At 62.7% G+C, this 20,240-nt stretch overlaps 1 protein-coding gene across 7 annotated transcripts in view; it reads right to left on the bottom strand.

The window, feature by feature from the left end:
• SEPTIN9 (septin 9) overlaps nucleotides 1–20,240 on the bottom strand; it is a 143,604-nt gene that overhangs the window by 15,486 nt on the left and 107,878 nt on the right. Inside the window, exon 1 of one of the 7 annotated variants that reach the window (XM_041723923.1) lies at nucleotides 14,846–15,068. The exons of 4 other annotated variants lie outside the window; for them this stretch is intronic. The gene's annotated coding sequence lies outside the window, so the exon portion shown is untranslated. Of the gene's footprint in view, nucleotides 1–8,071; nucleotides 8,096–14,134; nucleotides 14,274–14,845; nucleotides 15,069–20,240 lie in introns of those variants that run through there. 2 more of the 7 variants (XM_041723924.1, XM_041723925.1) reach the window with 2 other exon arrangements.

The raw sequence follows: 20,240 nt of genomic DNA, 5'->3' as shown, positions 1-20,240 counted from the left end.
CACCCAGGGGACCCCCCCAGCCTGCCGCCTCCCTGTTTGTCCTGCTGCCTTGTTCTGCATCCCGGCAGTGTCCCAAGTTCCATCCTCCCCAAACATCATCCTCGTCTGCCAAACACAGAAGCAGCTCTGTCGGGGCCATGGCAGCCACGTGGTACCACGTGGGGCAGTCAGGTCGCCCCAGCGTCACAGCCAGGCCCCAGACGAAGTTCTTGGGGGTAAAACCGATGCCGTTGGCTGAGCTTACCCAGATCGTCTCCCAAGGCGGGGGCGCCAAAGCACGCAAACCCTAGTACAGTTGGAGGCCCCACGCCAGAGGCCTGGCACACCTGCTGCCCCGCCAAAGCTCCCACATGGACCCATCTGAGCAGACGTCAAAGTGCCCATTCTCATCCTTTAGGACCCTCCACCTCTTGGAGGTCACCCCAGGCTGAGCTGACATTCACAGAGGCCTCAGAGAGGACTCCTCACTTCTGGTGTAAGTGGCAGGGAGAGGAGGGAGATGCTCTTGTTAGCCAACCTGGGATTGGGGAATGCAGGTGAAGGACCAGACACACACACACAAGCACACACAGGCTACAGAGCTGCCCTGGAACAAGATGTGCAAGAAACGGCACAAACAATAATCCTAGAAGAAGATCCCAGGGTTCTAGGGGACCAGGACCACAATACAGATTCGTTTCAGCGAATACTCCTTGGCCAGGGGGCTTCCCTCCCTGAGCTGCAGCAGGCAGGACCAGTGAGAACCAGCAATGGGCATCAGCAGCAGTGGGCCCGGAGGGTGCGGGGCCTCGCTCTCCCCTCAGGGCTTGGGAATCAGGACCTCTTCCCATTTACTCCGTTCCTTGCTCCTAGTCCCCACCCCCACCCACCCCGTTCACCTACCCAGGCCGCTGCACACTCCCCAGAAATGTCCCAGGGGAACTTCCTGCTCCCTTCTAAAGATGGAAACACTGAATATAAACGACCAAATTTTGCAAATTTGTGCAGGCGGGGATCAGAGGGACTGGATTTCAAAAAGCGCACAAGCCTCATCTAATTCGATAAGTAATTCCAAATCACATTACACTTCACACTTTGTCCGAGGCAGGAAGCGTCTAGTCAGAGTCTGGTCAGGAACTGGGGATGCCAGAAATCTGAGACTTTGCCCTCTGTCCTGAAACTCCGCCTGGAAATGGAGCACAAAGGCTCGTGCCTCTCCACAGAAAGGAGGGATTTGCACATGCAAAGGGCTGCATTTTCTTCAGCTAAGAGCTCCTCCTTCCGTTTTCCCCCGAGGAGGAGGAGGGGGAGGAGGAGGGGGAGGAGGAGGAGGAGGAGGAGGGGGAGGAGGAGGGGGAGGAAGAACAACAACCAGGCCCAAGGTTGCAGCCAGAGAAGACCTGGTGGGGGTGTGCCCGAATCAAGATCTCCCAGGACCCAGTGCCCTCCGCAGACCCGGGAGGGGACAGAGCAGGGACAGTGCCATGCCCGTCCGGCTCAGGCTCATTCATTCTTTCAGGGGCCGGAGGCGCCCCTGAGGCGGGGAGGGGGGGTCCCCCACTCCTACTGCCTGCCAAGGCTCCTGGGCTCGGCTCCCGCCAAACGCGTGAAAGCAAGCTTCTCCTCCATTGTGCAGGGAGGAATCTCAAGAAGCTCTTGGTTTCAATTGGCCCGAGTCGGCAAGAGTCAGATTTGGACAGCGGCCACCTCTCACCAGGCCAGCCCACCCCCTTCGGGAAGAGGCCCTCTTCTGTTCTCTCTTTGCGGCCCGGCCCGGCCTCCTCCTCCTCCTCCTCCTCCTCCTCCTCCTCCAGTGCCTCTGGGCCAGCCGGGCTCCGCGGCCCCACCGAGACATCAGGCTTCGCCCAGAGCAAGCTCCAACCTGCAGGCCGCCCATGCTCCCTTCCTAAAAAGCAGCCTGCAGCAGGGACCCGCAGCCGGGGCCCAGGGATGAGCCCTCCGACTTCCTGTGTCAAGGATTTATTATTTAATTTTCCACCCGCCCCGTTGTCCTTGCAGGATCAGGGACCGTGCCTCCCCCTGCACCCCGCCACGGAGCATCCTCCCACCCCAGAGAATCTTCCGGCATGAAGACCCCCAACCCCAAAGCAAACCCAGAATCCAGCCCCGGCCCGCCCGCCCACCAAGTCCGAAGGGGCGCCGGCTGACCGCAGAGATTCCGTTAGTTCTTGGCAAATATTTGCCAAGTTAAAAAGAGAAAGAAAAGATCCTCCCCCGTGGATGGGTGGAAACTGGCCATTTGTCACCGAGTGGAATTTCCTCTTATCAGGGACGTCCCCCTAAGGAGGGGGCTGAGGCCTCTCCTCCACCCCCACCCCCTCTCCTATCAGCAGGACTGTCAGCAGATCCTCACCAGAGCTGGGGGCGCTGGGGTTCCGCCTCCCCCCACTGATGAAATCATCTGAGAAAACAAAAAGTAGACAGGCCTCCCGGGGTGCAACAGCGCAGCCCCCCCACCCAGGGGCTATGTAGAGGAAGATATCAAAAATTCACCCCCCTCCCTGGCCGAAGTTATGAAACGATTTGCATCTGTGCAGTCCTGGTCAGGCCCAGGGTGGGGTGGGGTGGGGTGGGGTGGTGGGGGGTGCTACCTAAGGTGACCTCGTGCCCAGAGCACTTGAGGCAGGCGGAGCCCAGCCTGGGAGGGGGCCGAGCAGGGAGCGGCACATTCTTGGGCTAGGAGAGAAGTCTGGCCCGATGACCCCGGAGCAGGGAGCTGGCCATCTCGTGCCACCAGCCGAGGGTCTGAGGTCTAGGAAGCAAGCGCGGGGTCAGCCACTCCGGACCACCTCGACTCAGGTCACCCATCCATTTGCGGCTCCAGCTCTGGGCTGCAGGGAGAGAGCCGGAGTCACTGCTCTCCCGCCTCTGGGTCCTCCCTGCTCAGGAGGGAAGTGGGGCTGGAAGCAGTGGGCTCAGGGCCCGGGGGGTGGCAGGGACCCTCCTACGGCTCCCACAGCCCACCTGCCAGCGGGGCTGCTTAGATCCTCCATGTCCCCAAGTAAGACCCCACTGCTCATCTGGTGAATAAACCACAGAAAGACCCTGTGAAACCCAAGGGCACATCCTAGGGTGCGCCAGGCCCACCACCTACGGCTGAAGCTCTCTGAAGGGACCGTGGGACGGACTGCCTGCCCATCCGCGGGGTCTCAGACACACAGCCACCTCCCTACCCCAGGCCCGCCCCAGGAAAAAGCCGTGAGCAGGGACAGCGGTGAGCAGGGACAGCGGCCCAGTCAGCCCTCGGGACAGACACATCCATCACCCCCGTAACCCTGCCTGGCAGGAGGTGGGCGGGGTGCAGACACCTGAGCCCAGCGCTGGGTCACACCACAGAGGAAGGAGAGGCGAGGTCCGTTCTCCCATCTGGGCTGTGGTGTGATGCACCCTGGGGCTTGGGGTTTTGAGGAGACACAGCGGCCAGGCGTCTGCAGGGCAAAGTACTTAGGGGTCACCCCTCACCCCAAGTTGCAGCACATGCGCCCGGACCACCCCAGCCTTTCCCTTCCTGAAATCTCTCGGCTTCCGCGCCAGCCCCTCCTCCACATGCAGCATCAGCCCTGGTCCCTGGCTGGACACCGTCCCCGGGAGACTCTGCCCGTCTTCCGTGCATTAAATGCCAGCCTCTGTCCTTCACACACCGGAGCCGACTGACTGTTCCCTTACGTCCATCATGGCTCGACAGAGATGCCCGGAGCCCGACGTCGGCCAGGCCTCGAGCCCAGCACAGGGGATCTGCGGCCTCGGCCCCAGCGCAGCCTGGCTGTCTCGCACTGAACATGCCCTGAGCCAAACTCCGACTCTCCAGCCTGCCCCGCACGTCCCTCTTGGAGTAAGTGGCCCCTTCGTGCATGCGGTCATTACAGCTACAAACCTGGGGGGCCGTCTTTGACCTTCCCCTTCCATCTCCCAGACCCATCACCCACCCCAAATCCCTACCACTTCTAACCCAACATTCCTGTAGGCGCGTCTCCTTGCTCCCCACCCCATGGTCGTCCCGCCCCCCTTCCTCGCCACAGTCCAAGCCATCACTGTCAACCGCCTTCGCCCTCACCCGCCCCACCACCACACTCGCTGTGACCCTGAGCAAGTCCCTTAACCTCTCTGTGCCTCCATTTTCCTACGTGTATGTTGGAACAGTAATATTTGCCTCCCAAGAGCACTAGGAGAATCAAGCAAGGTCATTTACGAAACACACAGAATCACGCGGGCACACTCCACGCTCTATAGTGGTTAGCAAGACACAGGCCCGGGCCCAGCTCTCCAGCCTGGGTGCACGGACGGTCTCCCGGGCTCCCATCAGCTCTGCAAAAGGAGCCGCTCCCCCGCTGCTCCTGGAGAAACCCTCCCTGTTTCCCCAGGTTGCTGAATGAAGGAATGAATGAATAGGGAGCTCGCTGCCCTGCTGCCCTTCCTCCCCCTCGGCTGTGGCTGTGGCTCTTCTCAGAACGTCGTGGGGGGCCGGCCATGCTCCCGCCCTGGCCCCCAAAGTGCTGGCCTGCATCCTTTCCCACGGGCTTCCCCGCGGCCTGCAATGTGTGGCAGCCCGTGACCGAGACGTTAACCATTTCCAGCTTCCATCATCCTCTGGAGCCACAAAGCACCAAACAGGAAGGAGGGATGGAAGGACGGACTTCCGGGGACAGCTCCTGCCGGTCAGGAAATTTTGCTCAGGAAATGGTGGGGGGTGAAGAGGAAGGGGGCCCGTCCAGGAGGAGAGGAGGGGGGACACGGGGAGGCCCGGTGGCCTGTGGCAGGGCCCAGTCTCGAGCCCCATCCTCACCCCAGGGGCAGGTGGCGGGCTCTCCTAGGGGCACAGCAGATGCAGAGCCTGGGCAGGCGGCCGGTGGGCAGGACTCGGAGCAGAACAGGGGAGGCCACCCCGGCACTGCCCCAAGCCGCTCCCCACGCTGCAGCTGGCCCAGCCAGCGCTACAGTGACAAGTGGATCCCCTGTGTGGAGGGACCAGGCCATCGGTCATTGAGCAGCCCCAGAAGGAAGATGTGCCCCTGGCACTGGGGCCCGCCAGTTAGTTTCACAGCACGAAGGTGACTTTTCCTGCAGCCGCTTAATCCGCAGCCCAGCTGTTCATGTGACACACGTCCAGCCCACACTTAAGAGTGGCTGGGACTGGCAAAGAGGACTTAATCACGGAGACACGGGCCACCGGAGCAGCCGCCGGAGCAGCGCGGACCGCCAGCCCTGGGTCGTGCACGGACACTTTACAGTCTACATCGCGCTCGAATTTGCTTTATGGCACAGGGTCCTGGCTTCCAGTCCCTCCTTAGGGTCCACGTTTCCTGCGGTAATTTGCTGCGACTCTTGAAACGAGAGCAAGAGGATGACAGTATGGGGTTCTTACACAAGTTCGGCCGGAATGAAGTTGAGCCAGGAAGCGTGACTGTCTGCGGGGTCCCACTCTCATGGGACCCTGCCCACCAGCCTGCCGGCACCCCCACACCCCCACACCCTGGGGTACCTGCCAGTGGATCGGAAGTGTTGTCGGAGTTCTCCACCCGATGGAGGCCACTGGTCAGAAGCAGGAGGCCCTGGGGGTAGGAGCCTGTCCCCTCGTCTCCTCCCAGGTCCCTCAGCCAGAAGCTCTGGCTCCGGCTCCGGGAAGGAGCCACATTCATATGGTAATTTCTGCCTGCGAACTGGCGACCGGCAGAGGCTCCTCCAGCTGCGGCCAGAGGGGGAGGAGGGGAGCCTGGCCCCCCAGCCCAACCGCCCCTGACCACGTCCCAGCCCCACCAACAGGCCCTTCCCTCCTGAACTTGGGCTGCAGTGGGGGCGGTGCTGGGGGGGGCGCCCCAGTGCAGGCGGGGCAAAGGGCCTTCGCCGTTTGCACTCACGTGGTGGTTTCCGATGACAATGGACACACATTTGTTTGAGCCTAATGTTTCTGTGGGACACGCTCTGCAGCTCTGCAGTCCCGCCGCCCGCACCCCATCCCGGGATCCCAGGGGCAGCCCTCGGCACGTCCACCCTCCCAGGAAGGACGTGTGTCCCTGGGGCCGCGGCTGGTGGGGGCAGGGGGAGTGCGTTCCCTAGGGAAGAAAAAGCAAGGCCGCTCCCACACCCCAGTCCATTCCCCCAGCTTCCTAGAGGGGGAAGGGGGGGCCACAACGAAACCCAGCCACTCCCTCCACCCACTTCCTCTCTCTCACTGCAGCAGGAGCTGGGGCTGCAGCTCCCCTATCGCCCCAGGAGGACATACAAACCTGCCCAGTTCAGGCCATGCGGAGGAAGGGGACCGGATGGCCACTCCATACCCCCACGCCTACCCCCGATCCACCCACGGGCCCCTTCACCGCATCCCATGGAGCTGGCCCTGGGCTCAAGAGGAAACAAAAGGACCCCTGGCGAAATGCCCGGACAGATTCAGGACCTGTCATGGGAGAAAGCGCAAGAAACGCACAAAGGATGGCACACAGGGCTCCCCCACTCCCACCCCGGGGGGCAGGCCAACCACCTCCCACACCACAGGAGCTTCCCGAGAGAAATGATAACACACGTCCTCACCAAGACGAGGGCACATGTGTTCAGGGCCGCGTGGCTCACTCAGAACAGCGAGAACGCGGGCACATCCCTGATGCCCATCTACTGGTGAACAGGGAAACGCGCCGTGGCCAGCCCGTGGGCACCTGCCATGATGCAAACCTTGAAGCCGTCGTGTTGTGTGAAAAAAGCCAGACACAAAAGGCCGCCTGTTAGGCTCCCACTGGTGTAAAATGTCCAGGACAGGTGAACCCACAGAGACAGGACGAAGATTAGTGGTGCCGGGGGCTGTGGGCAGCGAGCTGCAGATGGGTACGGAGTCCCTTTGCAAGTGATGAGAATGTTCTGGAATCAGCGATGACCGCGTAACTTTGTGAATGCATTTGAAACACCGCAGAGTTTTCTCCATGTGTCAGAAGAGTGAACTTTACGGCGTGTGAGTGATCATCTCAACAAAGCTACTAACGACGATGGCACCGGTGACCAGTGCTCCCCAATAACCAAGAGCGGGCACTGTGTCGGTGGCCAGCCCCCAGCCCTGTGACTTCCTGCTCGCCCTCCCTGCTCCTCGTGCCACCAGTGCTCATAAGACCTCACCATTAATATCAAAAAAAGGGCCTTCGGTGCCACGGGCTGGAACCCATAAGTCAGAGTGAGCTAGGAGCAGGCCCCGTTAATAGAGGGAAGCCCCAAGCCTCAACCCAAAAGGAGGGGAGGCTGGGAAGAAACATGCAGCCAATCAGCAACCACAGAGGATGAACCGGCTCATCCCAGGCCTCCGGGCAGGCAGGAGGGACCAGGGAAAACCCACTCAAGCATCCCCTCCCGATGTGGGGACCCTGGCGACCCCTTCCAGGCACCAGAACCAGCTGTGAGCAGCAGCAGGACCCAGCACTACGCCCCCACCCCACACACACACACTGGGCAGGTGCTCAGCCTTCTGCGCAGGCCCAGTCCACCTGAGGAAGTGACTGCAGGAGGCTGCAGCTGCTGAGGGGCGGCCCCCGGATTTCCTGAGCCATCTCTGCAGGACCCACCCCGAATCTGCTAGAGGCCCGAGGCTTCTCCCTCCCCACAACCCCGACTCTAAGGATGCTGCTGGAAGAGGCTCCACGAAGACAAGTCACAGAGAGACTTCACTAAAGCCCCACATTTACGGGGCGGCACAGGCCCCAGAGGGAGAGGGGTCTCCGGTGGCTCAAGGTTTAATTATAACTTCATCAGCACCGAGTCTCTCCCAGGGCCCTGTGGTGTTAATTAGCTTTTTAGTCCCCAACCGCCCTTGGAGAGCCCCATGGGGAGGAGCCAGCCCAGAGCAGCACACGCACAGGGGCGTCCCCTCACCCCCGGGACCCTCAGAGAACCAGTCCCATCCCTGACTCACACGTCTCCCGCACAACCCTGCAAACTACGGCTGAGCCGGAGGCAGAAAGTGAGGTGCAGACAGAGGCCACTGGCTCACCCTCCCACGGCCCACGACGGGCCTGGCCCCAGCTGCACCCCAGAAGCCGGCAGCACGACGCTCTCTGCAGACCAGGCCTGGGTCTCAGGCCCAGACGTATCTGTGCACCTTACTGCTGAGTGGTGTCCAAGGCGCACGGCTGGGTGAACGTAGGAGGAAATAACAAAGACAGAGGTGGCTGCTGGCACACAGGCAAGGTCCCAGGAGCCTCGGGGAGACAGACCAGGCGCTCCGGTTCCACTGCGAGCCCTGGAGGAGGCTGGGGAGGCCGCCAAGACCTTTGGAAGGATGGCAAAGGTCAGCTGAGGAATCTGTGCCAGGAGAGCAGGAAGCAGGAAGCAGGCAGCTGCGGAGGGTGCTGTGCGGAGGGCTCAGCGACGCAGGCGGTCTGCGGAGCAGCTCGGAGGACTGGCCCTACCCTGGAGGCCGCCGGCTGTCCCAGGACAGGCGGGCACCGCACCCTGGGGCCCCTCCCACTTGCTGACCTCGGAGCCGCTCTCCTCTGTGTCTTGGGTGAAATCCCAGACAGCCCGGGGACAGCACCTCCACGCTCCGGGAGCATCTCATCTTGGAGCTGGCATGTACCTACCACCTAACTGGATTGGAAGCTTCTGGAAGGCTCGCCTCATGTGCTCCCCTATGCCGCTCGGCCCAGGGCTGCCATGTGGGGTGGAACTCAAGATAGCAGCTGCCCTGGGGTGCCAGACACGCAGCGCATCCCAGACCCCTCTTCTGTCTCATGTCCGTCCTACGCCGACCCTGCAAACTGGTAACTGAACCCCGGGCTGTGGCTCAGAAGGGGCGAGTCCCATGTGAAAGGCCACAGGGTCATCGAGGTGCACAGGGGGCCCCTGGGCAGGTCATCGGCCCCACCTGTGAAACTGCCTCCAGGGAACAGCTATCACTGAATTTGGGGAGCGGATGGCCAGGAGCCTCAGCAAAGGCTGACCTGGTCCTCAGGGGGCCGGCCTGTGCCCCGGCCACGTTAGCAGAGGCGGAGCTGGCATGTGGGCCCCAGGCTACGTCAGAGACAGGGGTCTTCGTGCCACCCGCCCCCGTCCTCCTCTCCCCTCATCTGCAGGAACTCCGGTCAGAGCCAAATCGGGCCCCTCACTGTTCCCCAACTTCCCGGCTTCCACCCGGTGTCCCCCACCACCCTCGCTGGGAGAGCAGGCCTCACCCAGGGGGGCTGTGTTCCCTTGGATATGAAGGGCCCCCACTTCCGGCCTCCCAGGGTCCTTAGCCCGGGTGGGGGGGCCCTAAGCAGAGTGCTAAGAGCGGCTCACACTAAACCTGTGTAGGGAACTCACAGGCAGGGGGGGTCCCACCTCCCCTGCCCCATGGGGGGCCGTGTGAACTGCTTCCCCAGCCTGCGCCCTGGCCTCCAAGGGGAGGAACACAGGAGGGCATGAGCCGTAACATCCCCAGCGCGCACCTGGGCGATGCCGGCACAGCCGTCCCCCGGGCACCGTTTGGCCACCCAGGCCCTTCCACAGGGAAGGTGCCCTGACGCAGCCCTTCCCCCCGCCGGGTGGGGTCCTTGCAGGAGCGCCCGGGGGAGGCACGTGTATCTCTGCTGTGGGGTGAGGTGGCCCAAGGGATCAGCTTAAAGCTCATTCCCATCTGTAATAAATAAACTTATTTCTACTAGGTGACCTGACTTTTGGTCTCAGAAGAGACTTTCTCACCCACCTACAACACTTCGGGGATGACTTCACTGTGTTGCCTGTTTCCAGGGAGGGAACCAGGCAGCCTTGTTACCTAAACGCCCCAAGATGAAGACGGAGGGCTCCGGGCCCCAGGCCCAGAGATGACCCTGGTCATCATGACGGTGCCCGTCGTAGGGCCCGGCCCCAGCAGACCGACAGCCAAGCCTCCGGGTGACTGGGTCAGCGCCTCAGTAGCAGTAGCAGAGCGTGTGGTTTGCAAAGTGACCACAGCCTCCCTCTGCTCCAGGGACGCTCTCCGCGGGGCAGGGCTGGTGCAGCTGAGCGAGGCCGAGAGGTAGAGAATTCCTGGCAGGACACGTGGCCTCGCCACAGATCGACACTCCCTCCACCGCTGTCTGTGCTGCACTGCCCACCTGTGCCCCCCGCCCCCCACTACCTCCACCAACGGTGGTTCTCCCTCTGACTCGTGGGGCCACTGTCCCCGTCATCAGCCTTTGGAGCCCACAAGCGACACCCAACAATGGATGGCAACACGGATCCTTTCCTTAGGCCTCTCCTTCCCGGAAAGCAGGGCACAGAGGAGGGGCCAGGGTCACCTGGTCGGTCCAGTCCCCTGCCCCGGGGAGAATGTATTCAGATCTGGGAAACGCTCCAAGAAGAGCGCGTATAAAGACAGCAGGCCCAATGGCTGTTCTCGCAAGGCCCCCTCGAGCCAGCTGTCCAGAAACCAGAGGACTTGGACAGAAGATGAAAAGCTGCAGTCACATCGTGCTGACCGAGTACATTCATTCAAATATTAACTGAGCAAGCTCCTGGGAGGTCCAGCACCCGGAGCCCGAGATCGATAAACCACAATCTCTGCCCCGGTCTCCACGGTCTGGCCAAAGACAGACAGGAACAAATGTCCCCACCTGATGGGGGTGGCGGGGGCGGTGTCCTCTGGGCAGGAGGGTGAATTCACAGTCCCGCTCCGGGCTGGGAAAACCTTATCTGCGGTCAGAGGCCTGCCTGTGACAGGCACCCAGTACCAGGCCTGGGGACACCAGCAAGGACACCGTTCCGATGACTGTCCAGAGGACGGGGCGCTTGGTGCCTGGCAATCGCAGGGCACGGCAGAGGCGGGGAGGCCTCTGGAGGCACAGGTCCGGCAAGGGGAGGCCCTCGCCAGGCACAATGGAACAGAGGGAGGAGCACCACAGCGGCGCCAGGTGAGGCCCCTCCCCAAGGCCAAATGGGGGGTCAGTGTTGGTGACTCACCCCCAAACCAGAGCTGGGGTTCCACGTGCAGCCACAGGTGCTCAGGGGCTGTGCCCCACCCCCAGCTCCAGAGTGGAGGCAGGAAACCTGGGGGTACATCTGCCACGGTCCAGCTACTGAATTCAAACCAAAATTGTTTATAATTCGAGGGACGCCTGGGCGGCTCAGCGGTTGAGCGTCTGCCTTCGGCTCAGGGCGTGACCCCAGGGTCCTGGGATCGAGTCCCACATTGGGCTCCCTGCATGGAGCCTGCTTCTCCCTCTGCCTGTGTCTCTGCCTCTCTCCGTGTCTCTCATGAATAGATAAATAAATAAAATCTTGAAAACGAACAAAGAAAATGAAACATTTATAATTCAATTTAGGTTGGAACAGCCAGGAAGAGGGGAGTGAGCTGACAGGCTGGCCTTCACCTTGCAGAGCCTTCCTTCGCACGAAGCTGCCGCCCCCAAACCAAGGCCCAGGCCCTCCTCCCGGAAACCGGCTCCCACGGGCTGAGCACTAACTCTGCTCTTACGGTGGGAACGGCCAGCCCAGAGGGCAAGCGGCAGCTCAGGGCCCTGCACAAAGTCAGAATCAGAACTCAGAACCCCCGGTCCTGGCAGCCCGTGCTTCCCAGGGGTGGCACAAAGAGAGAGAGGAGAGGGGCGTCTGGACCCCATTCACCCACCCACAGCCCAGGGACGAGCCAAAGGTGGGCAAGATGTTGCCACCCGCCCCTCCGGCGACCCTGGAACTGGAACAAGGCTCCCGATGAGCCGGCTGAGAGGCGGTCAGGCTAGAGGGCCTGTAATCGGACATCAGACGTGAGCCTCCCCTGGCTTCCCAGCCTGCTCCTCTCGCCTGCACAGCCCACTGCGCGGCCTGCCACCCCCGGGAGCGGTCCTGGGGAGGCCTCCTAAGGCTCCACTGAGCTCCCGAGAACAGGTCCCTACCTGTCCAAGGAACCAGGTTGGCGCTCAATAAACAAATCAAAGCTTGCCGCTGGAAGGCAGAAGTCTGGGCATGGAGTCTTGGCCAAGGGCTGTGATTTGTGCTGGAAGCACCTTCCCCAAGAGCCCAGCTGCGGATACGGGGCTCTCCGGAGATCATCGGCCCTGGAATAAACTCATCCTTCCTGTGCACTTGGCCGTGGAGAGCAGGAGGGAGCCCAGAACCTCTGGGTGGCACGGGGGAGCCGGCCCAAGACTTAAATGTGCAGGGGGCATGGGATGAGGGAAGCTCAGCCAGTCAACCAATGGCTCCCTAAGAACAGCCTTGAGATCTTGGACGACACAGGAAGCCGGGCAGGGCTGGCTGGGGGTGCTGGGGGCGCTCTCTCAAGTATGGGGTCTTCTTCCCCTGCAGGGAGGGCCCCTGGGGACCGTGCCCCACGTCCTATCTGACAACAGCAGCTCAGACAGTGACACAACAGGAAGAGGGGAGGGTATGTGGCCGGGAAGTGGGGAGGGGTGGGGAGGTATGTGGGCCCAGAGAGTCTAGTCACCCAACGGGGATGGGGCTCCTGGGGTGAAAGTCCCTGTGAATGAACCCTGTGCTGTAGGTTTGGGGCACGGACCAGGCTCCCAGGGAATGACCCCTCTCCCGCCCTGGGCCCCAACCTGGGCTGTCCTTGGCTTCCAGGGGACAGGGGACAGGGTGGGGGGCCGAGGGGGGCCTTGAGACTGCCCCCTTCCCATCAAAAACAGTCTACTGGGTCCCCCGCACAGTGTCGGCCCTCCCCGCGCCCCAACCCACCTGGCCGTGGTCCCCGACGCGGTGCCGGGCACCGGAGCAGGCTGGCGGAAATACACACACGAGCCCGCAGACACAATAGCGTTGCAAGTGCCACAACACGGAAGCGATCGGGGTGGCAGGGGGAGGCCTGTGAGCGGTCAGCGACAACGCGGGTCCCCAGACACCACTGTTAAAAGGGGTCCGTCACAGAAGAGAGGTCTCCGCCTGCGGTCACACCCCGGCCCCGAGGAGACCCAAAGGGAGAGGAAGAGGCCTCAGGCAGACACTGGGCCTCCAGCCCCAAATGCTTAAACTCATTCTCCTTTCTATTTCCTGAAGGGGGGCCCCCCGTGGGTTGCCACGAGGAGCCACCAAAGAGAAATGACATTTATGTAGACACCCGTGGAGGCGAACCAACGATGAATCTAGTGGGAAACCCACATGTAATTCCAAGGAATTCTAAGGGAATGCAAGGGAGCCTAAGGGAACGGGGGCTTTCTCTCCCTCGTCGCCTCTCAGGCTTTTCCACGGGGGATCTAAACCAAATTCCTACTGGGGCGCCGTCCCTACAGCCAGAAACCCACTGACTGGAAGGCACATTTCTTATTTTCCTCCCGGAACGGAATTTCAAACTTCTCTTGGGTGAGCAGAGATGCACCCCCAAAGCTCTGAAAAGCCCCGCAGATTTCCCGGCGGAGAGGACGGGCAGAGAGACGGGATGGAACCCGGAGGCCGAGCGATCCCCAGGGGACGTGTGGGATGAAGTTTCAGGAGCAGATGGCATCGGCTCTCCGGCGGCGGCGGGCGGCGGGCCGGGCCCGGGGCGGCCGTGGGGCTGGGGGTTGGGGGTCTTCCCAGCGTCTCAGCTGGAAGGGCCTGGCGACGGCGGGTCCCCGCGGAGCAGCCTGGCCCAGCACAGCACACGCACCCCGGCCCCCGCCCGCTCCGGCTCCCGGACCGGCCGCCCATCCCACGCCTCCCCGGAGCCCGGAGCCGAGCCCAGCGCGTCGGACCCCGCATTTGGAGCGGCTGCTGCAGCTCACGCCGCCCGGCCCCCAGCCGCCCGCCCCAACGGCTGACAGTCTGTGCCGAACGACTTTAAGGGGCGGCGGTGGCCAATCCGATCCCCAGCCCCCCCAGCCCCCCCAGCCCGGGCCTCGCTAGAAGTCAGGGCAGCCCCTTGCGAACGGGAATCGGGCTCCTGAGAAAGCCCCGCCGCCGGGAGGACCTGGGCACTCAGCGGGCGGGCACGTAGCGGTGGCCGCACAAAGCCCCGCACAAAGCCCCGCACAAAGCCCCGGTCCTCTGCCCCGCGGCCCAAAATCTGGGCCCCGCGTGGAGACCGCGCTCCCGCCGCCCCTCGCTCGCTCCCGGGGACCCGGAGCCGGTCCCGCTGGCCGGGGGCGCGGGGTGGGCCCCGGGGAGGTGCCGCTCCCGCCCCGCCACCGGGCCTCCGGGGGGCCGCCGGGCACCTGAGGGCCCCCCGCCGCCGGCGCGCGGCTGCGAGGAACAAAGGGAGCGGAGGACTCACCCAGCAGCTGAGTCGGGCTGCGCTGGCCGCCGGAGAGCGCGGCCCGCCCACCGGGTCACATGGCTCCGAGCCGAGCAGAGGATCAAAGGGGCTTTGTGGCCGCGGAACAAGGAGCCTCCCAGAGCGCGGGCAGAGGTAGGAGGGACGGGCTGGGAGCGGAGGCTCGGGGGCAGGGCGAGGGGAGCGGAGTTGGGGGGACGGGTGGGGGCGCGGCTGCAGGCCTGAAACCAAGCCGGGCCGGGGGTGCATTCTGTGCGAGGAACGCCGAGGAGCCGAGCTCCCCAGCCGCCGCCAGAGTCACCCCCAAAAGGAAAGTGACACGGTGCCCGGGAAGGAGGCTCACCTGGACGTCCAGCCCCGCTGCCCGGGCCAGAGCCACCAGTCCCCTCCTCCCAGGCTGTCCTCCCGCCGGGTGAGGCCGGCCGGAGCGCGGGGCGGTGCTGGGAATCTGACACTGCCCAGGGGCCCCCTCTCTCCCAGGTGAGCCCCAGATGGGTCCTGACCTCCGGCCGGCTCAGAGGACATGCCCAGGCTAACAGGCAGGCCTCCCCCCGCTCACAGACCCCCCCCCCCCCCGAAAAGCAGTCCTGAGCGGTCTTGGGGTCCGGAGCACAGCCAGCCCCGTTGGCCATCAACTGCCTAAGGGTTCTAGGGTGGAAACACCCACAGGGGAGAAGCCACGGAAGGGGAACTGGGGCAGGGCCGGCTCACCCAGTGCTCGCTCTTCTTCCTGGAGCCTGAGAACTCGGCTTCGGGGCTGCGGCTTCTACAGCCCTAAGGGCCTGGGCAGTGAGTCACCCTCCCTGCAGACCCCAGTCATACGCCGAGACCCTGAGGAGGGTGGGCTAGGTGGTCCCCAGAGGGAGGAGCTTGGGAGCCACCCTGTTTGGGGCTGGGCCTGGACGCTGGGATCCCTGGGATCCGCCAGCCAGACCCATCCTGTGCCCCGACCCCTGACCCCGAGTGAGTCCCGCCCAAGCACAGGCGTGGCCAGGGCAGCCCCAGGCCTACTCCCCACCAGGAGAGGGCTCCCACAGGTTTTGGGAATTTGCAGGGGCAAGGAGCGAGGAAGTTCAAGTGCAAAGGAGCCCTGAGTGACCCCTGAGCAGGTTGTCCTAGGGAGGTCCACCCTCCCGTCCCCTGGAGGGCCAACTCTGGCCCAGTGCCCGCTCCCAAGGCATTCTCTCCTTTCCCCTGCCCACCCCCTCCCCATGGCCGGTGGGTGAGGCCCCCAAGCACCCACCCCATGGGCCACACGGGCAGGCTGACCGCGTCCAGCTGGTCCACCCTCCAGTCCCTCAGAAGCAAGCTCGCCCTAGCAGCAGCCATTGGCTGGTCCAACCGCTGCCCACCCTGGCTGGCCAACGTCCTCCCCGGGGCCTCCCAAGTCTTCGGGTTTGCCCTAAAGGCTTCGGGGACTGCTGGGAGCGTCAGGGGAGGGTCGGCCTGCATGCCCGGGGTTCCTGCTCCCCCATCAGACCAGAGATGTGGGCCCGGGAGGCAGACACCAGACTCCAGGCCCCCTTCACTCAACGTAGCTTAGGTTCACCACCCAACCCTGTGGGACAGAACCCGTGAAATAGGCACGATCAACTCTAGGTGCAAGAACTAAGGTGAGACATGATGTCCAGGACGAGGAAAAGCAGCTGCTCAAAATCTACACTTCTCTTTCCCCGGAAGGTGGTTTCCTAGGACTGGGAATAAGGCAGGCCCGGCCCCAAGAACCATTGCCAGATGCCCACCAAGAAGGACTCCGGTCACACCGGGTGTCACGGTTCACGTGGAACCTTGGAGATGACACCTCCACTCCACACCTGTCCTATGGGCAGGGGCCTGCCTTCCCCGCACTCCCCTTGGAACCTCCTTCCCCGCCGCTCACCTGGCTGTGTCCCCCAGGGCCCATCACCCCTTCCTGAGTGCCAGGTGGGCAAACCGCCAGCTCGCCAAGGCCACTCCTTGCCCTGCCTCTTCGTCTCCCTACTCCCCCCTGCAGAGCCCTGGCCCAGGAGGTGGCCTGGGTGCTTTCTACACATTCCCTCACTCATGGCCCACGGGATGGAGGGGGTTCTCCAGAGCACAGGAGAGGGAATCCCTGCACCTGACAAGACCCTGCAGACCAGGGGTGCTTTTCCAACCCAGAAGCCCCGCCCTCCGGACCCGCTCAGGGTCTCTGGGCTCAGCACACACAGCAGAGAGAACAGCCTGAGGCCTGCCCAGCCGCCCACCGCATCTCCCAGCAGAAACAGAAGGCAAGGCAAGCGTACACACACCACATCTGTCACTGGCTGCTGTGGCCAGTGGCTACTGTACTGGGCGGCAATTCTCTCAATAGTCTCGATTCTACCCTGGAGTTAAGCCAGATCCTTGGAGAGCTGTATAGACCGTATTATTTTCGCCCTACACTTCATTTTCAGTAGTGGAAATGCAACTTCACTTGGGGGTGCTACAGGATACAGCTTGATGGAACCCACAGCAGGTGATCACAGCGTCCCCCTCCTGGGGATATTTCTCCCAGATTCTACTATCAGAAAGAGCAGAACTTCTCCCAAGAAGTGACTTCGCTAGATTTGGGCTAAGCACCAGTCAGAAGACGTTCCGAAGACGTCCATTAGGGCCACCACCCATTTCTGGGGCTCTCTGTCCCCTATGTGGTGCACCGCTGCTCAGGCCAGGGTGAACTTCCTGGCTCGAAGGCAGCCAGCCCCTGACCTGAGGCCTGGCTCACACAAGTGATGAGCTGGGCCACCCGGAGGGTCCAAGAGCTTGAGGTCATGTACTTCAGGGCTGGGAAGCTATCTGGGGCCATTTGCAAAGGGAGAGAGGAGAGAATGGGGGTGGGGAGCAGAGGAGGAGACCCCAGGAGAGAGAAAGGGAGTGGAGAGGGGCTCCCGCAAACCCTGCCCCTTCTGAGCCGGGCCTTCCACACTCCGACTTCCTCGCACGTTATGTCCTTCCAATAACCGACCCGTTCCTGTTTACTGACTTCAAAGTCACACACAGCCACACTGATTAGGGAAAAATCTATAGAAACAGAAAGCGGATTGGTGGTTGCGAAGACAGGGGTGGAAGGGTCGAGGGGGAGGGTGTGGGAACTGACCACTTAATAGACACGGGGCTTCCTTTTGAGGGGACGAGAATGTTCTGGAGCTTGCTCCTGGTGATGCTGCACAACACAGTGAATGTGCTCAGTGTTATTAAGGGCAAATTTCATGTTCTGGTATCTGATATCATAAAACATATTTAAAGGAAAAAGAGTTTAGTGCATCCTTTTTTTCTTCTCGAGCCGGTTTATCGTGTTGTTTCCTACCTGGAGACCACAAGGGCCCCAAGACAAAGTGTAGGTGTGGGGGTGGGGTGGGAGACTGAGCTGTGTCCCCCGCTTGGAGCTGAGACAGGTCACCAGATATGGCAGGAGGGATGTGGAGACCACAGAAGCTAGAGACTCAAGAACGGATTCCCCACGGGGGCCTCTGGGAGGAGCCAGCCCTGCCCACGCCTCGCCGTAGCCTGGTGGCCCTGACCCCTGATCTGGGGCCTCCAGAAGTGCAGGACAGTGGGGTGCTGTTGCGCAGGGCCACGGTAACCTTTGGCCCCTGGACACTGACACAGCCCCGCAGTCCTGACCTGACCCGCGGTACGTACAGTAGGAGCTTCCTCCCACGAATGTGGAAACCCACGCTCAGACCTGAAACTTGCTCTGGCCAAGGCAGTCCAGAAGCAGGAACAGGATCCTCCCCCCCAGGCCCCTTTGAGGGGGTGTCCAGGTCAGATTTTCCCAGGCTGTCACTTTCGGGATACTGTGATCTCCACCTGTGCCCACAAAGCCAAGGGAGCCCCCTGGCTGGACACCAGGCTGCCGTGGAGTGGAGGGGAGTGGGGTCCACTGCCTACCTGGGGGACACCCCAACAGAATGGTCGTCAGGGAGCTGGCTGTCCCGGCTCCCACCTCCAAATAGGCCAACTGGGGGAAATGCAGTGTCTGGGGGTGTCACCTGTGCGCAATGGGGGGGCACCCACGTGATGGCTGCGACCCACCCGCCCACAGCGGCAGCACAACAAGGAAGGGAAGTGGTCACAGAGCACCCCTCCCCGTCTCAGGCACATGTGCACACATGCACAGTTGTGCATACACACCCCAGTGCCCTAGTCCCCCCACCCCCTTTCTCCAGCCAAGCCCAAAGCCTGGGTGTAAACACAACACTCAGCCCTCCCACAGCCTCTTCTCCAGCCCACCCTGGGCCAACCCCCATGGGATGCAGCAGATACTTGCCATCAGAGGCCCAGAGAAAACACCCTTCCCTCTGCCCCGGAGGCCGGGGGCTGGGCTGCCCGGGAGAGGCTGCTGGCAGCAGGTGCAGCCACACACCCCTGGGCGGAGAGGGGAGCCTGCCCCGGCCCTGCTGTCCCCGGGGGGCCTCCCGAGGGCCCCAGAGTGGGGGCTCAGGTGAGCCTGGGGGGGAGGGCGCCTCCAAAGCCTCTCTTGCCCCCCTGAGTGGTGGCTGTGCCACCTAAACGAGTCCCCACTGGGGCCCAGCCTCATCCTCCGCCGCTGCCTGCCACTGCCACTGCCACCTCTTCACAGTGGTCAGCACCGTGGCTGCCACCACCCCCCCACCTACCCTCTGCTGTCTGCTTCAGCCCACCTCAAGAAAGCCACCCTCTTGAGAGAACGCGCCCCGCCAACATGCAGGCGCACCCATTGACCTGGGCCAGCCCACGCCGCGGATTAACCGCCCCTCCTCCTGGAAAGGCGCCTTGGAGCACCATCCTCTCCTGCCCCCCCCCAGGCAGGGGTTCACGGGGCCTGTCCCCAAGAGGCCTTCCCAGCTCGGCCGTGACTTAGGGCACACTGTTTTCTCCAGGCCCTGCAGTTGCCCAAACCCCTCCTAGAATCCCCTCCCCTGGTAAAAGTCACTGCCTCCAAGGAGCCCTCCCGGCGAGCACCCTGACCTGGAGCACCTGCCAGGCTCACTCACCCGGAGCGGAGCGTGGAGGCAGGAAGCCCCCCCCTTCCTCCTTCCCAAGAAGTGCGCGCCCCCCCACGGTCACCCGTCGCCTCTTCCCGCCGGGGCACCTTGATACACATTTCCTTCCCCGCTTGCAAAGCTATCGTGTCAGCAGTGTCTTAGAAATTACATGATGATACCATAACTTCAGAAAACTGTGCTCCTGCCCGGCAGCCAGCTCCGTTCTCGGGTGGGGGGGGCACTCGGGGGGATCAGAGGAGCCCCAGGCGCGCTGCCAACCGCACCCACCCCGCCCCCGCCCCCCCTCGGCCGCCCGCGTGTCCCCGCTGACACAAAGCCAGGATCCTAGACACCCAGCAACAGAAGAGCCCCGACCCTGCATCGATTTCAAAGACAAAAACCAAGGTGTCAACCGCACGTTCTCTCGGGGTGTCAGCAGGGAGGACCGCCAGGTGGGGGCGCTCCAGGTTGGCTTTAGGTGCGGCGCGCGGCCTCCTCGCCCTCCCTTCGCCCTCCCTTCGCCCTCCCTCCCACCGAAACGAGGGCCCGAACCAGAAGCCCAGCTGCTAAGATGGTGGGATCCTGAGTCAGACAACCCGCAGCTTAGTTGTTAGTGGGGGGGGCCGAGGCTCTGACACCCCAGGGTGCCTAGATTCTGGAAACAGGTTCTCAATCCTCACAATGCATCCCATTCTAAAGGGGAGCTTCCAAGAAATACAGAGGCCTGTGCCCGGCCCCCGCCGTTCTGATTTCACGAATCCAGGGGTTGGTATTTCTTTGAAAACTTCTCGGGGGGTTCCAGCGTGCAGGCCGGGTTGGAAAGCACCGCGTGGGACTAACAGATACCATCTGGGACCTGGTGACATCTGGGATGTCTGGGATCCTGGGACATGGTGAGGTCCTGGAACCTCTGGGATCTTGGGACCTGGTGAGATCTGGGATCTCTGGGATTCTGGGATCTGGTGAGATCCTGGGACCTAGCGAGATCCTGGGATCTCCAGTGAGAGCATCCTGAACCCAATGTACCTAAGAGGCATGCACGGGACGAGTGGGGTACTCGGGTCAACAGCTCCTTCAACTGCCCAAAGAAGCGTGTGTCCTCCAGAGGTTTCATCCCGCCTCAGGACCAAAGGAACCCC

This window comes from Vulpes lagopus, chromosome 12 (assembly GCF_018345385.1).
Source record: "Vulpes lagopus strain Blue_001 chromosome 12, ASM1834538v1, whole genome shotgun sequence".
NCBI lineage: Eukaryota > Metazoa > Chordata > Mammalia > Carnivora > Canidae > Vulpes > Vulpes lagopus.
Note: the sequence above shows the minus strand (reverse complement) of the source record. Positions and strands in the feature narration are given on the sequence as shown.